Genomic DNA, 18,958 nt, shown 5'->3' with positions numbered 1-18,958 from the left:
CTTAAGAAATGTTCTCTTACCAGGTTTGGATAGTAAGGCTTTTGTAAGATTTCACTTGGGGAATACAAAGATTTTTTTGTTCTCCCTCCACTCCCAACCTTCCCTTCCTGCCAAAACAAAAACAAAAACAAAATAAAAAATAAACACACAAAAAACCCAAATAGCTAGAAAGGCTGCTTGGCTAAGACTGCATATTGTAGATGAGAAAAGGAGATCTAGAGCACTGGGACATGTGAGCCATTGCCATGCACCAGCTTCCCTTCATGGGGCATGTCCTTTGTGTCCAGGGGCCAGCATTTCTGTAGAACAGTTGACTAAGCCGCCATCTGTGATGTGGGCATACCATATGGTGCCAATTCTAGTCCTGGGTGCTCCCCTTCTAGTCCTGCTTTCTGCTAGTGCACCTGGGAAAGCAGCAGAAGATGGCCCCCAAGCCTTTGGACTCCTGCAACCCACATGTAAAACCTAGATGGGGCTCCTGACTCCTAGCTTTACCCTGGCTCAGCTTTGGCTGTTGTGACCACTTGGGCAGTCAGTCAGTGGATGGAGAATCTTGCTCTCTCTCTGTCTCTCCCTCTGTCTATTGAAACTCTGCCTTTCAAAGAAGGAAAATAAATATTCCAATACAATTTTCCCTGACTGCATACTGCACCACACTCTTATGAGCCTTTGTGAGTAAAGGCTAAATTTAAATTCCTCTGCAAGTTTCCCAACTGTTTAGCATAAAAATAGTTTCTGAGTATTGATGTGGTATTTTCTGGATATTGACAATGGCCAGGACTAAAAAAGTGAACATAGGTTTTAAAATATTTAACAGAATTACATATAAATTCATGCTACAAAATATTAAGCAATGTGGCTGGGTATAATGTAAAGACCAAAAGCTCTTCATCCCTCATTCTTCCTTGCAGCAAGGCCAACTGCTTGCTTTCCTCACTGAGAACCAATGTTAAAACCTTAACATAACACTTATTTATTTTTATTGGAGGAGCAGATTTGCAGAGAGAGGAAGAGATGGAGAGAAAGTTGGCTCATTCTCCAGGTGGCTGCAATGGCAGAGGCTGGGTTGCCTCCCTTGGGTCTCTCACATGTGTGCAGGGTCCCAGGACTTTGGGCTTTCCTTTACTGCTTTCTGAGAACACAAGCAGGGAGCTAGATGGAAGGTGAAGCACCAGGAACACAAACCAGTGCCCATATGGATGTTATCCTGGCGCTCAAAGAGGGAGGATTAGCCAATTGAGCTATCAAGCTGGGACCAGTGGTGGACTTTTATTGTTTGTTCTTTAGTGAATTTATCTAGTATAACTGTTACCATCAGCCAGATTAAGATCAGTTCCTTTACTCTGAAAGAGTCCTCCATGCTTGTTGTTAGTGAATCCCCCTTTGTTTTCTCAAGCCTCAGCAAATGTTCATCTGGCTTATTTTGGTACTATCAATTTCTCTTTGTTAGACATCTAAATAAATATGTTGCATCTAAATAAAATATAGTATGAAGGAGAAAAAATAACTTTGGGCCAGCAAAATGGGTCAATGGCTAAGCCCTCATGCTAAGCCTTGCATGAGCCAGGATTCCATATGGGCGTCGGTTCTAATCCCAGCAGCTCCATTTCCCATCCAGCTCCGCGCTTGTGGCCTGGGAAAGCAGTAGAGGAGGGCCCAAAGCCTTGGGACCTGCACTTGTGTGGGAAGAAGCTTCTGGCTTTGGATTGGCTCAGCTTCAGCCATTGTGGTCATTTGGGGAGTGAACCACTGGATAGAAGATCTTTCTGTCTCTCCTCTCTCCATAAATCTGATCCGCCTTCCCAATAAAATAAATCTTAAAAAAAAAAACACTAAAAAAAAAAAAAGCCACAGAACTTTAACATACAGGAGGAGCCTTTTGGCTAGTAGTCTAGACACCCAGATCCCAGCATGGGAGCTTAGGCCTGAGTCCTGGCTCTGACTCCTGACCTTAGCATCCCACTTTGTACACAGGGAAGCAGCATTTGATGGGTCAGGTGGTCATGTTTCACCACCACGTGGTCTTAACTCCTGGCTTCTGCCCCAGCCTAGCCCCACCTACTGTGGGTACTGTAGATAATGGGTGCTGTTCGAGTTTTATCATATTTTTTCTAGAAGTTATTCTACACATTTAGAAATAGTTTTAATTCGTCTCAGAAATCAACCCAAGACTCCTCATGCTGTTTCGTGATTAAATATTTTTCCTTCCACACAGAGATGATTCTAAATAAGCTCACGCATATTGATATCACTCTAAAAAAAACCCCACATTATGTCATTGTATGAATGTCACTAAAAATGGGCAAAGAGATGGTGCTTTCTCTTTCTGTCACTCACTTACCCCCCCCTTTTTTTTTTGCCTTTACAAATAAATTTGCAACCAACATTATGTGTATATCTTTGAAAATCTACCTTTAGCAGAACTGAAAATTTCCACAATCACAAAATTTGATAAATGCATACCAATTTCCCCTCTAATTTCTAGTCATTTGATTCATACTAGTTCCCTGTACCAACACAGAATAAGCTCATATTTTTTTACTTCGTTATATTTATTTATTATCATTTTATTTGAAAGACAGCAATAGAGAGAGAGATAGAGAGTAAGTATCTAGTTGCTGGTTCATTCTCCACAGTTCCCACAATAGTGGGAATGGTCCAGGCTAAACCCAGGAACCCAAACTTAGCCTGAGTCCTTCATACAGGTGGCAGGAATCCAAGTTACTGAGCTAGACCTACTGCATCCCAGAGTGCAGATTAGCAAGAAGCTCAATCAGAAGCAAGAGAGGTTGGACTTGAACTAGACACTCCAATATGGGATGATGTTGAGATCTCCCAAAGTAACCTAACGATTACAGTAAATACGCACTTCTCTTTCACTACATCTGCATTTTTGTTTTTAAAAGCTGCTCCAAAAAAGACTAAATTTATTTTATTATTCCTTGTTTATTGGTAAAACTGAATGTCTTTGCATGTGTTATTTTCATCAGAAATTCTTTTCCTGTGATGATCTGTTCTATCACCATGCATTCTTCCATTCATTGACACTTAAATAAGATTTGGGAAGGGCGTAGAGATAAATAGTCAAGGACACTTCCAGGAGAGGTAGGAAAATGGAATTAAAATATAAGCTTTAATTTGGGTGCAAAAAACTTTAAATCCATGTAGTTTCTTTGTACTACGCAGTTCCGTGAGCTTTATAAATATCTCCCGAACGCGTGGATTTTAACATTTTTGCATGAAAATAAGTTTTTTTTTTTTTTTAAAAAAGATCTACTTATTTTTATTGGAAAGTCAGACTTAGAAGAAGAGACAAAGAAAATAATCTTCCATCTGTTGGTTTTATTCCCCAAATGGCTGCAATGATCGGAGCTGAGCTGATCCAAACTCAGGCGCCAGGAGCTTCTTTTGGGGGAGTGCAGGGGCCTAGGGACTTGGGTCATCCTCTAGTGCTTTCCCAGGACATAAGCAGAGAGCTAGATCAACGTGGAGCAGCTGGGACATAAACAAATGCCTCTATGGGATACTGGCTCTTGCAGACAGAGGATCAGCCTGTTGAGTCACCATGCTGGCCCCAAATATAAGGGTTTTTTTTTTAATTAATTAATTTATTTTTATTGCAAAGTCAAATATATGTTTGTGTGTGTGTGTCTGTGTGGCTGTGCGCATGCGCCAATCCAAAGCCAGGAGTCCAGATCTTCTACCAGGTATCCCACACAGGTACAGGGTCCTAAGGCTTTGGGCCATCCTCAACTGTTTTCCCAGGCCACAAGCAGGGAGCTGGATGGGAATTGGGGCTGCCAGGATGAGAACCGGCGCCCATATGGGATCCTAGTGCATTCAAGGCGAGGACTTTTAGCCACTAGGCCACGCAGCCAGGCCCTGAATATGAGTTTTTAACCCTACTTTCCATGATTCCCCTTCAAAGGAACAAAACCTTTCGCCCACTTCAGAGTTAACTGAGGAATACATTGAGAACATGGGGGATACAGAATTCAAAATACTTGTTATAAAGCTTCTTATCAACAACAACAAGCACGTAAAGCAGGTGGTCAAGGAATTTAAGGAATATGTCATGCAGGAAATGAATTAAATGAAAGCTGATATATTAGAAATTAAGAACACAGTGAAGCAAATTAAAAGTACAGTGGAGAGTCTCCAAAACAGAATGAAGGAGGCAGAAGAAAGAATCTCAAAATTAGAAGATATTTCCTGTCACCAGGGGGAAACAAATAAAAAGCTGGAAGCAGAGGTGGGTGAATCTAAAAAAAGTATTCAAGAATTGAAAGACACTACTAAAAGGCCAAATATATGAATTATGGAGTCCCAGAAGGTGTAGAAAGAGAAACTGGAATTAAAGTTATATACAATGAAATAATAAGGAAAAATTTCCCTAATCTAGAGAAAGATTGGGAAACAACATCCAGGAGGGGCACAGAACTCCCACCAGGCTTGACCAAAAGAGATCTTCACCAAGACACACGATAATCAAGCGGTCTTCAATCGAACATAAGTAAAAGATCCTTAACCGTGCACGTGAAAAAAAAAATCAATTGACATATAATGGAAGCCCCTCACAGAAACTCTACAGGATAGAAGAGAATGAAGCGACATATTCCAGATTCTAAAAGCAAAAATTGTTGGCCCAGGATAACATACCCAGCAGGACCAAAGCAGGATCACAGTTCCATTCTGCAAGAGTTGCTCTGACCACAAGCAGATTTAACATGGACAATGTGATCGACAGGAGAAACTGCCTAGTGGATTGGTTTCTGGTAGAACTCTCAATTGCTCAACACTAAAATTTTCCATGCTCTAGTTCCATCACCAATACATCACGGATACAACTATATGCACCTTGCATGGTCACTGGGAAGGTTAAATGGAAAAATACAGAGAAAACATCTGACACGGGCAACCTGCATATAGTAGGGATTCAGACATATTTTAACCATTCTCTACCCCCTAGTCTCCGACTCCCTGCACTGACTACCACATTGAATCTGAAGCCCCACCACCCATTTTTGGATCAGACACAGACTTCTCTGCCACATTCCGTTTCAGTACAGTGTAGAAGGGACACTGACCCTGGGGCACAGGCGATGAAAATGTGCTTAGTTTGTTCTGTCTGTTGCCCTGCAGGTAGAAAGTTCTTTTGCAGGCATTTCAGCACGCGTGTTAAATAGTATGAGATAATTCTGGCTTTGGTGGATGTGGAAAAAACGCCAACGTGAGGGATTGTGGATGCTGGAACAGAGCCTAATTAAATAGGTTAGGAAATACTGTATGTAGTATGTAACCATTTTGAGGTTAAGGAAGGAATCCTTTTCAGAATTTATATTAAAAAAGGGAGAATGAGTATTAAATGTTACAAAGAATTCTAACATTAGGTGGACCTCTATTTTTAGTTTTAAGGGACCTAAATACACTTATCTGGAACAATCCTCCTAAAAAAGAAAGGAGTGGATTTTCTAATGCAATAGAAGTACCTTTGAACTTTTGCCTTAAATACTACATGGCATTGAGAGGACGAGAAAGCTTTGAGGGAAAAGAAGCTAAGATCAGAGCAGGTGGCAGCCTCTCACTGGGCTCACATGTGCTGTCTGGTCCTGGGTCTGATGCTCATAGCTGCAGGGCCCTGCCACAGGAACTGTTTGATTTTAACAGCAAGACAGAAAAGGCAGACAGCAGCGCAGAGTGTCCAGAGCTCAGGAGATGCCTCTCTTGTTTCATGTGTGGCTACGAGCTCTCATGTGTGGTCAAGTTCAGGTTTGGGAGAGACTGTCACACCTCAAGCAGGAACCCCAGGCAGAATGAAAGCCAGGTCCCCTAGAATGGAAACAGCCTCCATTCATCTTGACTCCCAATCACTCAAAGGCTTGGCTCCAGGACTGTGTTTCTGTACAATGTCTTGGAGATGTGAACAGCTCCAAGATGGCCTTTCATTTCCCCCCTTACACAAGGGCATAGTAAGGCTAGATTCAGCAGTGAGAGTTTAAAGTTGAAGTCCCATGTGTCCATGTGTCTTCTCTCCTGCCTCCCACAGGCCCCAGGATGTAGCCAAGCAAGGAGGGAGGTCGGCTATGTTTGTCTCATTCCCATGGCTACATCACATGTCTTCCTTTTGCCTGTCTTCTTTCATTCTTGTCTTTATTTACTTCCTTCCCTCAATTCCTGCTACTCCCACTTCCATTCTGTTCAAGTCTGCTCTCGTTTTTTCGGTTTGTTTCTACCACAATCTCGCAAGATTATGATGATGATGTCTGAAATGGATTAGTTTTAGTGAAAACCTCTGTATGAATTCAAGTTTTAAATGTAAAATATTTTAATTTTTAGAATTAGTTTGAAACAATGTTTCTTGAAAATTTAAGACAGACTGAGAGAGCAAGATGAAGATGTGACTTCTAAGTCTGGAGATACAGGCAGATCCTACGCAAAACCAAGTAAATCTGCCTTTGAGTCGGTAGAATAGTAACTGCTATAGTTAAGATATGACTTGGGTGTTCTGCAAGGGGCCATGAGTCGGAAGCTTGGTACCCAAGGCTGATGGATAGAGAGGTGCTGGAACCTTTAAGAAGTGGGATCTGCAGGAGTTCAGGTGTTGCTGGGCTTCCGGCTTCGGAAGGGTTCAAGGTATTTCTGGGGTAGTCCCTTCGGTAGTTCTTGTGAGTTATTGCAAAGCTTGAGGCTGGCTTGAGCCCGTCTCTCTAAAGTTCCTGAATCATGATGGAATCCATCCCACACATGCTCCTGCTCTCTGCCTAAGGGCCTTCCGTGGTGCCTGGGCTATGCCACCGAGACTTGCAAGCCTCCTTGTGAGCTAATTAACCTGTTTTTCTTCATCAGCAGCCTGTGTCTGCTCTTCCAGTGCAGTGATGAAATGCTAATGCTGTGGCCCCAGACCGAAGTCTAATCTAGAGGTGATCCAACACATTTTCTGTGAGGGTGACTGCTGACTAAATGTCAGAATTGTGCTTTTCATAATATGATTATCAAGCACAGGAAAAATTCGAAAGCTGCTCCTAGCTCAGCCCTAAAAGCCCAAAATTAATGAAATTATTCAAGCACAGTTCAAGCAAAGCACTTGGCACCCTCCCATTGTTGAGCGCCTTGTTCCTTCCACAATATCTTTGGGTAGTGACTGTGATGGAGAAGACAGAGCACAGCCTGTAAAATACAATTATAAGTCTAACATTAAGTATTCAAACATGATGTCCTGATTTTAATTCACATTTCCTTGATAGCTGATGGCTTTAATGCCCTTTCACGTTTTTGTTGGCTATTTATACTCATCCAGCTTATCTTTTATCTAATCTGTTATCATTGATTTTGTGAATACTTTATATATGAAGGATGTAAGTGCTATGTGAGAAATATTCGTGCTAAAATTTTCTCACAAGTTGTGCCTTTTTCTGATGTGTTCTACTCAATCTTGCCATATCCTATTTACTTTCATGATTCATCCATAATTAGTTTAAACTTTTGAAATACAAAACAAGATTTTTTTTTTAAATTGTTGTAACATCTCTTCCCCGAGGAAATAAGTATGGAATTCCTTTGTTCATTAAATGGAATAAAGGCCAGGGGGTATAAGGAAATCAGTGGATAAAATTAAAGATGTTTTCCTGCCAGAGTTGAAAAATAGTTCTCAGAATGAGAATGGAAAGACATACACACAGCCGTGGTAAAGGTCAACAAGAAGAGGGAGTGATGCTGATGAAAAGGACAAAAACTGGGTGGACAGAGAGAAGCATTCACTCAGGAGATGTCTGCACTTGACCTAAGAGAGGAGGAAAGAGAGATGGAAATACAGAGGTATGTTTAAAGAAAAAATTAAACTTGGGGCTCATGCTATAGCATATTGGGTAAGGCCTCTGTAACAGTGATATCCCAGCCACTCCACTTCTGATGCAACTACATGCTTATGACCTGGAAAAAGCAGAAGATGGCCCAAGTTCTTGGGCCGCTGTCAACCACAGGGAGACCTGGAGGAAGCTCCTGGCTTTGGCCTTGCCCAGCCCTTGCCATTGCAGCCAAGCCATCTGGGTAATAAACTAGCAGATGGAAGAACTCTCTCAATCTCTCTCTCTCTCCCTCTCTGTGTAACTCTGCTTTTCAAATAAATAAATATATCTTGAAAAAAAAAGTAGAACATCTTCTCAACTGGCTTTGATCTGAGAAAAGTACAGGAGATGTTCATGTGGAGACCAGGACTGGGAGCTGAGAATCATGGGCTGTGCTAGGCAGTCTTCAGAAGAATCTGGAAAGAACTGCAGGTCAGAAATGAGAAGCAATGGGGGTGGGCTTTGTGGTGTAGTGCAGTTAGCTGCTGCCTGGCATGTCCAAATCATATATCAAGGTGCCAGTTTGAATCCTGGTTACTCTGCTTTTAAAGCAGTTTCCTGTTCATGAGATTTGGAAGCAATGCATGATGCTTTAAGTGCATGGGTCACTGTTACTTGCAGGAAGAGACTGAGATGGGGTTTCAGGTCTCTTGGCTTTACCTTGGTCATGGCCACGAACTAGGGAGCGAACTAGTGGCTGTGAGTTCTCTCTTTCTTTGTCGCGCTGTCATTTAAGTAGAAGCAAAATATTTTTTTCAAAAGAAATTAAGAGTGAGTATTTGTAAGATGGCCACTGGCTCGCTGGCCAGACCATCTGCCATAGCTTACTATCAGAAGGAGAGAAGAGGGAGCTGTGTAGAAACGGGCCTTGAGAATGCAGACAAAGTAATGGATCAGATGAGCAATCTCAGTTGTTGAAAAAATAACCACTGATATAATAGACAAGTCTATACAAAGGAGGAAGGAGTTCAAGACCAAAGAACGGATCATACAAAGTTCTGGAGAACAAATGGGTTAAATGATGTTAAAATTATCTGATTATCAGCAGCCATGAGACTCTAGTTTATTTTTCTATAGAATTTGTGTGTGTGTGTGTGTGGAGGGGTATATGGTTGACTTAGTCTTTGTTCCAAGGTTTTGGACATTCTACTTTTTGTGGGAAGGATCAAAAATCCATTTTGAAATGATACCACCAGCGAAACCATACAGTTTCACGGATCACAAACTGCATACTCATATACCGCTCTAGGAATTGTATAAAAACCCTATCAAGTTTCCCTGCTTGATGATGAGTCTTTTCTTCTGGTCATTTAGTTCCTGTGGTTCTGGAAAACACCTTTTCATGAGCAGTCTGTTTTACATTTCGTAAAAACACTTTCACCTCATGGCACAGAAACACATTTTATCTTGTAGAAAATGAGTTACTAAAAATCGAGGGAGAAAGAGAAAGCAAACAAACGAGACATCTGGGCTTCCGATAGGGAGGTGGGTGGACATCATGCCTCAAAAAGAGCTATTGCAAGAGAGACGGAAAAGCTTATTTTTAAACTCCAGTCTCCCTGATGTTTCCCATGTCTATGCATCTAAATTAAAATGGACCAGCAGTCATTGAACAAATCTCATCACCAGCTTGCAGATTTTAATTTTCTCTCAATTTTGCATAAAACACATTCAATTATTCTGCCAAAACAAAAATCTCTTGTGAGGATAAATTTAATGAGAGTAAAAGCAGAAGGAGGAAATTGAACTTACTCTAGCTTTATCTTATTTTCAGTAGACCCCCTTAATCCAATTATCTTTTGATCTTAATTGACTATACCAATTTATTACAAAATATTAACAACATCTCTGAATCAGAATTTGAATAATAGATACAATCCTAGTGATTGCTTGAATAAATCTTTCCACTCCCTAGTTCAAGGTTATTACCACATGTTCCATCTTAATTTCTGCTTGACCTAGGACAGATGACTAGCAAAGTACATCTAATTTTAGAACTTCAGATTTCTTCTGGTTTCTATTATTATCTATTGTTATCTATCATCTATTATTATCCTCTGGAGTGTGTTATTATCCCTCCAGATTTCTTTTTTTTTTTCAATCATTCAAACCAATGGGAAAGTTCTCTAATCTCCAAGAAAGAGTATACTCCAGTGACAGAATCCAGGACTCAGTAAAGTGTAATATTCACTCTCCTAATTGGGAAAGAAAGGCAAGGTGTAAGTCCCTGCTCTCAAGGCCATAAAGACCTGAATGCGAAGGGAAGTCATGTGGGCAGGATAAAACAGGTGCATGGCAGACTTTACTAAGTGCCTAATGGAGGCTCTTGACAACATAAGCTCTGTGAGTTGAGAAGTAGGAGAAATGCTGAGGCTAGAGAACTCAGGAAAGATGTTGTGAAGGGATGGTCATGGGAAGAAAACAGAGAATTCCAAGACGGAGACAGAGTGGGGAAGGTGTTGTAGGTGGAATCTAGTGTGAGGTGGAAAGGCTCGCGCACGCTTGGCCATCAGTGTGCAGGTGACAGTAATCAGAGTCAGGTGTAAACTCAGAGACAGGAGATGAGCTTGGAAATCCAAGATGGAGCACCGAGTGGGGGGTTGTGAACATCACTGGTCTATGGAATTTTCCATGTCAGAAGAAGCTATGCTTAAACAGGAGAGGGATGTGTTAAATTTAAACTCATACTCTATTTGGTTCTCTGTAGGTAGATGGTTGTTATTAGCTTCTGTCTTCCAGGCAGTAAAATATTAATTTACTAATGTTAATTATTAAATGATGTCCTTCTCTTCCTGGAAAGAGGGGCATCTGTGAGTCCATCTTTCATTCTTTGTTGGGTGCACTCATTTACACTGCTTGCTGTATTTCCACCACAAGTCAGTGCCCAGAGAAGACACTGCAGTCTTTGTTTTGTTGTTGGAGATGTTTGGGTTAGAACATGTGACTCAATTGTCAGGTATTTAGCTAGCTTAATGAGTCAGTGACTGTGAGATATGAACCAGTTTCCTCATGCCCATATTTAGTTTTTCCTTTATTATTTTTCCTATAGACAAAAATTTGTTCATTGATATCTCTAATCATTTATTTATTGGGATGGTAAAAAGTGAGATACACATCGAGGAAGAGAAAGAAAGAGGGCACTCCCACATGCTGGTACACACCCCAGATTCCCATAATGACTGGGGCTGGGCTGGGCTGCAGCCAGTAGCTGGGAACTCAATCCAGGAACCCAGCTACGTGAGCCATAATCTGCTGTCTCCCACAGTTTGCACTTGCAGGAAGTTGGATCAGGAGCTGAGCCAAGTATCAAAACTTACTCACTCTGATTTGGACTGCACATGCCTTTAAGTGGCAATTTAACTATTGGGCTAAACCCCTCACTCTAGAAAACACTTTCAGATTTAACAAACTATCGGGGCAGGAGGAAGGTCAAGTTTCCTCTGAGGCTGTGAAACCTCCAACAGTTCTGCTTAGAACCATCCATCAGAATGCGGCTGTGGGAAGGTGGGTGTTCATGGCTGAGCCCTCCAGCAGGAACACCTCTCCCTCATTTGGACCTGCAGATTTTCCCAGGGACTCAGTATTGGTAGTTACAGAGATAAGCTATCTCTTGGTCTCGGCTAGAGAAAGCATCCCTTTGAATTTGACCCAGCCCTGTATAAATCAGGTCACTGTGTGTTGTATTCACCATGTCACAAAGCCCTGCTTTCATTTTCGGTAGAGGTTGATCTCTATTCACGACCTTTGTTGTTGACGGCCACTGAATGAAAGCAAGGGGATCTGATGTGGACCAGGCCAGAACAGACACAACCACAAACTGAAAGCGACCAAGTATCAACAGGGGGCGCCCTTTTAGGCTGAAAAGAGTCCCTGTCTCTGCATCTCCCACTTTTTCCTAGCTTTGGCAGAATTCTTTTGTGTAACCTTATGATGTTGAATCCTGGGGCTTTGAAATATGTTATGTACCAGAGGCAGTGTATTTCAACAGCTGGTCTTTCACTGCAAGAAAAATTGCAATATATAATAAGCTACCTTTGTGTATGTACACTTTTTCTACTTCTAGAATTTTGGAGTTGCCTGAGATTTTCAGGTCATTGAATTCAGTCATATCATTAGACAAATGGGGAGCTTAGATTCTGATACAGCAATTGATATGGTGTTCAACAAGCTCCCCTGGCTGGGCTGAGCATTCTCCTGGAATGCAACATCCTCAGTGGTAACCCTAAGAAAGTTCCAGGCAAATAGTTAAGTTTATCATCCAATAATTAATGAAACAACTTACTGTCTCATAGTAGTTATTGCAGACTACAACCTAGGGTGACTTCCAGTCTAAGGCCTTTTCTTTAGCAGTATATTGCAATCAAAACATTTCCTCGAATTCATGAGGCAAATGTAAAGATTCACAGTAATAGTCTGTTTAATTTTCTATATTAGAGGTTCAAGAAAGTCTTCTTGCATCTCTGATTTATGCTACCTTATCTCTTAAGAAGTCAGCACCAGTACATACATTTTTAACCTAATTTAAATTTAATAAGGATAGAAGACCTACTTCTGTCTTTATTGGATGAGGAAGAAAATCAATGAAGTATACCAACCTCGCCAAAGAAAACATTTGTTTTCTAAATTAGTTTAGGGTCATGGGTTTTGGATCTGGAACATACCAGGCTTGGATTTAAGGCAGAGAGCAATGAACATGAGTTTTGCCCTAATAAAACTAGTATGATAAACTCGAGTACTTATTACTAACAATTCCTACAGTTCAAATACTTGTGTGTGTAGCTATGAAGCAATGAACCCAGGTAATTTGTGTGCAACTTTCAAATTACTTCACTACTTTACAGGCATCACTCTTGGTGACTTCTTATGATAAAACTTGCTGAGCTTATGCTAAGACCTACATTCTTAAATACTGATTCCTTGCGTCCTCTTGGTCTTAGCTGTCTAGGGGCTATTCATCAAGCATAACTTTAACCCTTTTTGCAACGGGATCAGTCTAGCTACTGTGCTGCTGCCGTGTCTTTTGTCTGAACCTGTGGTAGCCATTATGATGGACTCTACCTGGCCTCATGTCCCTTCTGCATAGGTGTTTTCAATCTGACACAACAAACTGGTCTGAACTGGCACGAAAGAGGACATCTATTTGTCGGATCCCCGACAAATAATCTTGGCAGCAGATGAAGCCCGACTTATTATATATCTAACCCAGATCTCCTCCAAACTGCCTGTCTGGGTCTCTGCCAGCTCCTGTGTCATCTCCATTGCCATAACTTATGCTCACCTCATCACTGAATTTTGTCAATATTCTGCGGTGCTTCAGGGAAAGTATGTTCTCTTAAGTGTAGTATTCGCTCTCGGCATGTGACATCTGTGAGTATTTGTTGTTACAGCTATCTATTCTTTCAGAAAGAATTTTTTTGTAATAGCCTCTCTTCTGAGTGAGGATGAGAGCACACACTCTCCCAAAGACAGGCAATGCTTGAGTCTTCTGGGGAGACTTTGGCAAGGTACATTACAGAAGTCTACACTCAGAATAGCTTTCCTCAGATTGGTGACAATATTGTTCCTTTGTTTCCTAGCAACTGAATTTGCAGATAAGAAGTTCTGTTTCCTCTGTGTATACCCTTTGTCTCTGTGAGGTATTTTAGGACACTCTCTTTCTGGTTGGGTTCTAAAATCTCACCCAATACAAGCCCTCGTGGCCTTCGTATGTGACTTCCTTTGGGGACCTGCAGATCTGACTGTGGCCATGTGGATCATTTCCCCACCTTGCCTTCTCTTCTGTTTTTTAGAACTCCTACTAGATCAGCGATTCTTCTGCTTCTCTTCCTTGTGTTCCTTACGTTCCCCCTCCATTTCCCAGCCTGTCTTCCTGGGTGCTGTCTTTCAGCTTTCTGGCTCTTCTGCAATACAGATTTTGCCAGAGGGGAATGTTATGAGTAGCCGATGCTCAGAGTTTTGCTTTGGATTGTTCCTCGGTCCTTTCACACTGCAATTTACATACATATCCCTTCTCCTCACTTGTTGGAAAGTATGCTTTTTTGCACGTTGATTTCATTTCCTGGGTCAATATTCTTGGGTACTTTCCCCTCTTTTGCTGTGTTTCCATCATTTGCCCAGGGGTTAACTCTTCCTGTTGCTTCATGACTTTGTCATGATGGCTGGTATTTGATAGTTTAGTGGCTGGTTTGCCTTAGTATTTCAACATTCTGGTTGTCTAAGCTTCACTGTAACTCTGAGTCCTTGCCCAAATGAAAGCTGCTGCTCAAGGAAACACAGTTCCAAGTTGTGAGGACAGGAGTTCTGGACTGGCCAGTTTTGGATGAAGAAATGCAAGAGTCATGTCAAGTGCCAGCAGTACCCCAAGCTGCATGGTTGGCACAGGACGTCTCTGGCACTGCTCTGCTTCTCCAGCCTCAGCTGCTCAGGAATGCCCTCTGCCCCAGCTACTACTTTGGAGAGTTGGCATCTGGAATCCAACATAGAGTCTTCAGCTCCAAGGAGCACCCACTCTCTCCTAGACGAGGGAGCTCTGGGGGGGGGGGGAGCACACTGAGGTTAATATTCTTATGTCCTGTGGTTAATCGTGTCACCAAGTGCCTCCACCTTCCTCTTTCCTCTAATTCCTACTGCTTCTTTCCTGGCACAGTTGGGCATGCATGTTCTGAAATACTCCTTCTGGAAGCAACAATTTCACTTTAGAGTGGTCCAAATTATTATGTCCTCTTTAGAAATTCAACTGGGAGGACATCACTAGCAAATTTACTACCCTGCCAAGGATTATTACTTTTTTTTTTTTCTATTAGATGCGGTTTTCTGTCCTTTTCATAGGCCTTTCCTTCTCCCACCTTTGGATACGGCCAGCCAGTGTGAACTGGAAAGTTAACTTCCATTTAGAACTGTAGTATGTAGCCAGGACTTCTGGTTTTTTATTGGTGCCTCTGTGGAAGAACAGAGAACAGATACCTTCAGCCAGGGCACAAGGAACCTGACCTCTGCCCTAGGGTGCTCTATGCTTCTTCGCCAACAAGTCTGTTGCTGCAGCAAGCACTGCCCATCTTCTCTTTTGGGTGAGGACCTGGGGTTCCCACTTTCTCTCTCACTTTTTATGACTCTAGTCACAAAGGCTCCATCTTGGAAAGCGTTTCTCCGAAATTCACTTATCTCCGGAAGTCTTAGGACTTTGAGACTATAAGGGCTCCTGATTATTTTTGATCCACATGTTTTCAAGGAGATTATAAAGTTCAGACCTCCTCAAAGCCACCTGGGGTTGGTATCACATTTTTTTTGCTTTCCTTACACTTTCACATTGATACAGCATTTGAACTATCTGGCCCATTTCTTGTTACTCCAGACTAGTACCTTCATCTTACACACAAGGAAATTGATTCAACCGGGTTATTGGCCACATCATACTAGTGAGAAATAAAGAGATACTTATATACCTTATGTAGATTTCATCAACAACAGAGATAAGACTAATGTCCTTAAAGTTGATTTTGAATCTATATTTGTACGTAGGAGACTGCATATATCAGACCCCAAACTGGCTTAGAAGAATATCCAGGAATGACAAATCGGGTTTTTATATGATCTTAACAAGTTATAAAACCATTTACTCCTTAAATAAAATCCTCCAGGAAGAACAGTTCCAGGGATCATTGCAGGGTATTAATACTTTCACATATCTGACAAGGATTGGCTTTAACTCTATTTTGGTCCAGGGTCCCTCGTGGGTATACCAGTTACCTATTCTGTTTAACAGGTTACTCCCTGCTCCAAGATTTGTGGCTTCACACAGACACTTGGATTACTGCTGCCACGTCTATCAGCCAGCTAGAATATCCTGCTGATCACCAGGGTCGTATGTCTTAGCTAAGATCACTCACAGGCCATGGTCAGCTTGCGGACTGGCTGGGAGCTGGCTGCTCTAGACACGTGTCTGATTACGGGCTGGCTGGCTCGTGGCTGGAGCGATGTCTATCATTATGCAAAAGGCCAATCAGGCTTATGTGGTGGCATCAAAGTTCGAAAAGAGCCAGTAGAAGATCAGTGGACCTCTTGGGAAGTGGCACAAGGTCTCCTTTGGTGCATCTGGTTGCTCAACATAATGCACAAATCCAGGAATGATAAAAATCACATGGAAAGGCCAACATATACAAAGAATGGAATAATTGATGTCATTTTTGCAAACAATCTGCCACACTTGGCCTTTGTACTCATGCCTCAGCTGCTGTGAGCACTTGCTGCCAAAGGGTCCCAGATAGCTCGAGTTGTGGATTCCAGATTGTTGGCCCCAAATTCATATGTTGTAGGGCTAACCGCTCCATGTGACTATAGTATAGAATTTTTAGAAGGTCGCACGGATGGGGCACTAATCTAATAGAACTATTATTCTACAATAAGAGAGCAAGCTAGTGAGCAGGAGAGAGTACAATCTTTTTATTTCTCTGCCATGTGAGGACAGTAGGCAGGTAGCCATCCATAAGCCGGGAAGTGGGTCCTCACCAGCAACCTACTGTGCTGAACCTTGACCTGGGGATGAGGAGCCAACAGCTTTCTGTTGTCTTAGCTGCCCTGCCCATGGCATTTTGTTGTGGCAGTCTGAGCTGGTTAATACATTTTCCCTTTTCTGAAGAATGGTTCCCAATCGAAGGAAACCATTTTGATCTATAGCTGATGTGAGGGGAAGAGAATGTACCCTCAGCAAAAGACTGGTGGATAAAGGCGAACCAGGTGCCAGCCCTCATTATTCAAGGGGCAACAACTCTGCAGGATGACTTAAGTTGCGGAGGGAGATGAGACCACCAGGCTTGCTGGGCTTTCCCTCCTGCCTTTATCCCCTTTACGAGCCTGTTCTGCTACGCACTTCCTCATAATCAAAGGTGCCCACCTCCCTAGATCAGGCCCTACTGCTAGGGATTTCTACCAAGATAGATGGGACATTAGAATATGCTTGTCACTGACACATATTTGTAAACATAGCTATGTGTGGTTATCTTATTTGCATTCTCTGAGAGATTTCAAAACTCAATTTTACCATGTTGCTAAAAATAACAATGATTACCATTTGCTGATTGCTAATTAGGCTATGTGCTGAGTGCACAACACATAGGATCCCACTTAGAGTAGCTTTCTCCAGGACCACAGGAGAGAGCTACTGTTATTGTCAGTGCTCGACTTGGAATGTTTTCCAAATCATTTTGTATCTGGGATTTTGATCTATACTCTTTGCTCTAGCAACAAAGGATTTCTGGGCCTGTGTAAAAATAGCTTTGGACACATGGCATTCAGGAAACACCTGATCAACGTCACAGACAAGACAATTTGGCTTTCCTGCCACTTGGACAATGGGACTTCTCTGGTACCTCACTGGCGAGCATTGTAGGGAAACCTAATTGCTGAGGGGTATTCCTGGTCAGCACACAAAACATTTGCAACAACATCATCTGTTGCCCAATGTGGCTTCTGAGTTCATACAGTCACGTACTTTGTTAGAGGTTACATCTATGGTTCCAGCGCTGCCCATCTCAGCATCTATAGTCTCAAGTTCCTATTGTGTAGAGGTCATTCACTAATACAGCAAACACTCATTCGGTCTCTCCTTCACTTGAAAGTCCTTCTCTCTTTCTCTTTAACAAGTACTATGGGCGTCACAGGAAGATGAGAAATGAATCAGGAACAACTGCTGGAGTCAGTGAAACCCTAATTCCAGCAGCTACAGCAGGAAAAGGAAATCTTATAAAGGGAGGGCAAAGGAACAGCCCTCCATTCTTTATGAGTTACGTGGCAAAGCTTTGTCTTGTTCAGTCTAGGTGGAAATGGCCTCTGACTCCCAGGGAAAATCCAGAAAGGAAGACAGCAAAAGATGCTGGCGCTCTGCGTGCTGCTCAGTCACCAGAGAAAGCTCAGCCCCTCCCCTCCTTCCCTGCCAACCCTCTCCCGCCCTGGAAGTCACAGCGAGGAGGGGAACAACCGTGATTTGAACTTGAGTGCTTGGTTGCTGGCTGAAATAGCAAGAAAGGAGAGTGGGGAAGGGGGTGGGGGATGGCGAACCAAGGGTGCTGCCTGGAAAGCTGCTCGCTCACAGGCGGCAACTTCTTCCCCAATAAATGCCAGGCCACCTCCAACAGGTGGCACGCCTAGCAGCCTTCAAGCTTCTACCTGCCTGGGCTAATCCTCAGCAAGTCTATTTTAAGGGGATTTTAGCAGGAATTAGAAAAATTATAAATGTGTGAGTTAACCAGGAAGTGGAAAGAGTATTCCAAATACTCTTTCTCTCAAGAAGAGAAACTTGAGAGACAGAATGGGGAATGAGTGTGTTTCTGAGTTTAGCTGGTTTGAAACTTCTGCCAAAAGGCAGGAGAAGCTCCCAAGAGGCATAGAAACTGGAGCTTACATAAAGAATGCTTCTCTGGGAAGTGAGTTATGAAGACATAAGGCTTTCCATGAGAGTGGGCACCTTTTCCAGCCAGCATGAGAGTTTGAAGGTTATCTGTGATTTCCCATTGTGGGCAGCCAGGCTCCCTGGTCTGGAGCCCACAGTGATCCACCTGTTTGCTCCCCATGTAGCGAAGATGCAAGACAGCTGGAGTTCTCAAATCCCATCTCTTTGAGCCATGAAAGCAGTCAACTCAAGCCCCAGGAATGAGTAGTCCTGTCTCACTTCCTGTGGGACTTTAGGGGTCCCTGGGTCTCACCACTGAATTCCATCTGCCCACACAGATCTTTAGCTCCTGTAAGCAGGCAGCTGGGGAAGGCGGCTGCCTCGATGACCTAACAGGCAGGTGGTGCAGAAAAGAGAAAGGGCAGTGAGGAAAGCAGTGAGAGCATAAGCAAAAGCGTTGGATGAGATCAAAAAAGAACAGGAGCCTGGTGAGCAATGCTTGGCCTGGTGCCCAGAAGTGGCTTTGGGAAGAGGGACAGAGCTGTAAGAAAGTTTCCTGTTTTGAGTATTTTTTTTTAAATAATAAGTCCAGCTCTCCTTTAAGAGGTGGTGTATTCATTGTGCGCAGCATTAGGTCATGAATTTGAGAGTTGCAGGTCATAATAAAAACAGCAGTCATCTTCTTAATGCCTGAGTGAATGTGCCTCCTCCTGCTGCACCCACTGCACAC

Source organism: Ochotona curzoniae, unplaced genomic scaffold (genome assembly GCF_017591425.1).
Source record: "Ochotona curzoniae isolate NIBS_2020 unplaced genomic scaffold, NIBS_Ocur_1.0 contig_1, whole genome shotgun sequence".
NCBI lineage: Eukaryota > Metazoa > Chordata > Mammalia > Lagomorpha > Ochotonidae > Ochotona > Ochotona curzoniae.
The sequence above is the reverse complement of the archived record's forward strand: the minus strand, read 5'-3'. Positions refer to the sequence as shown.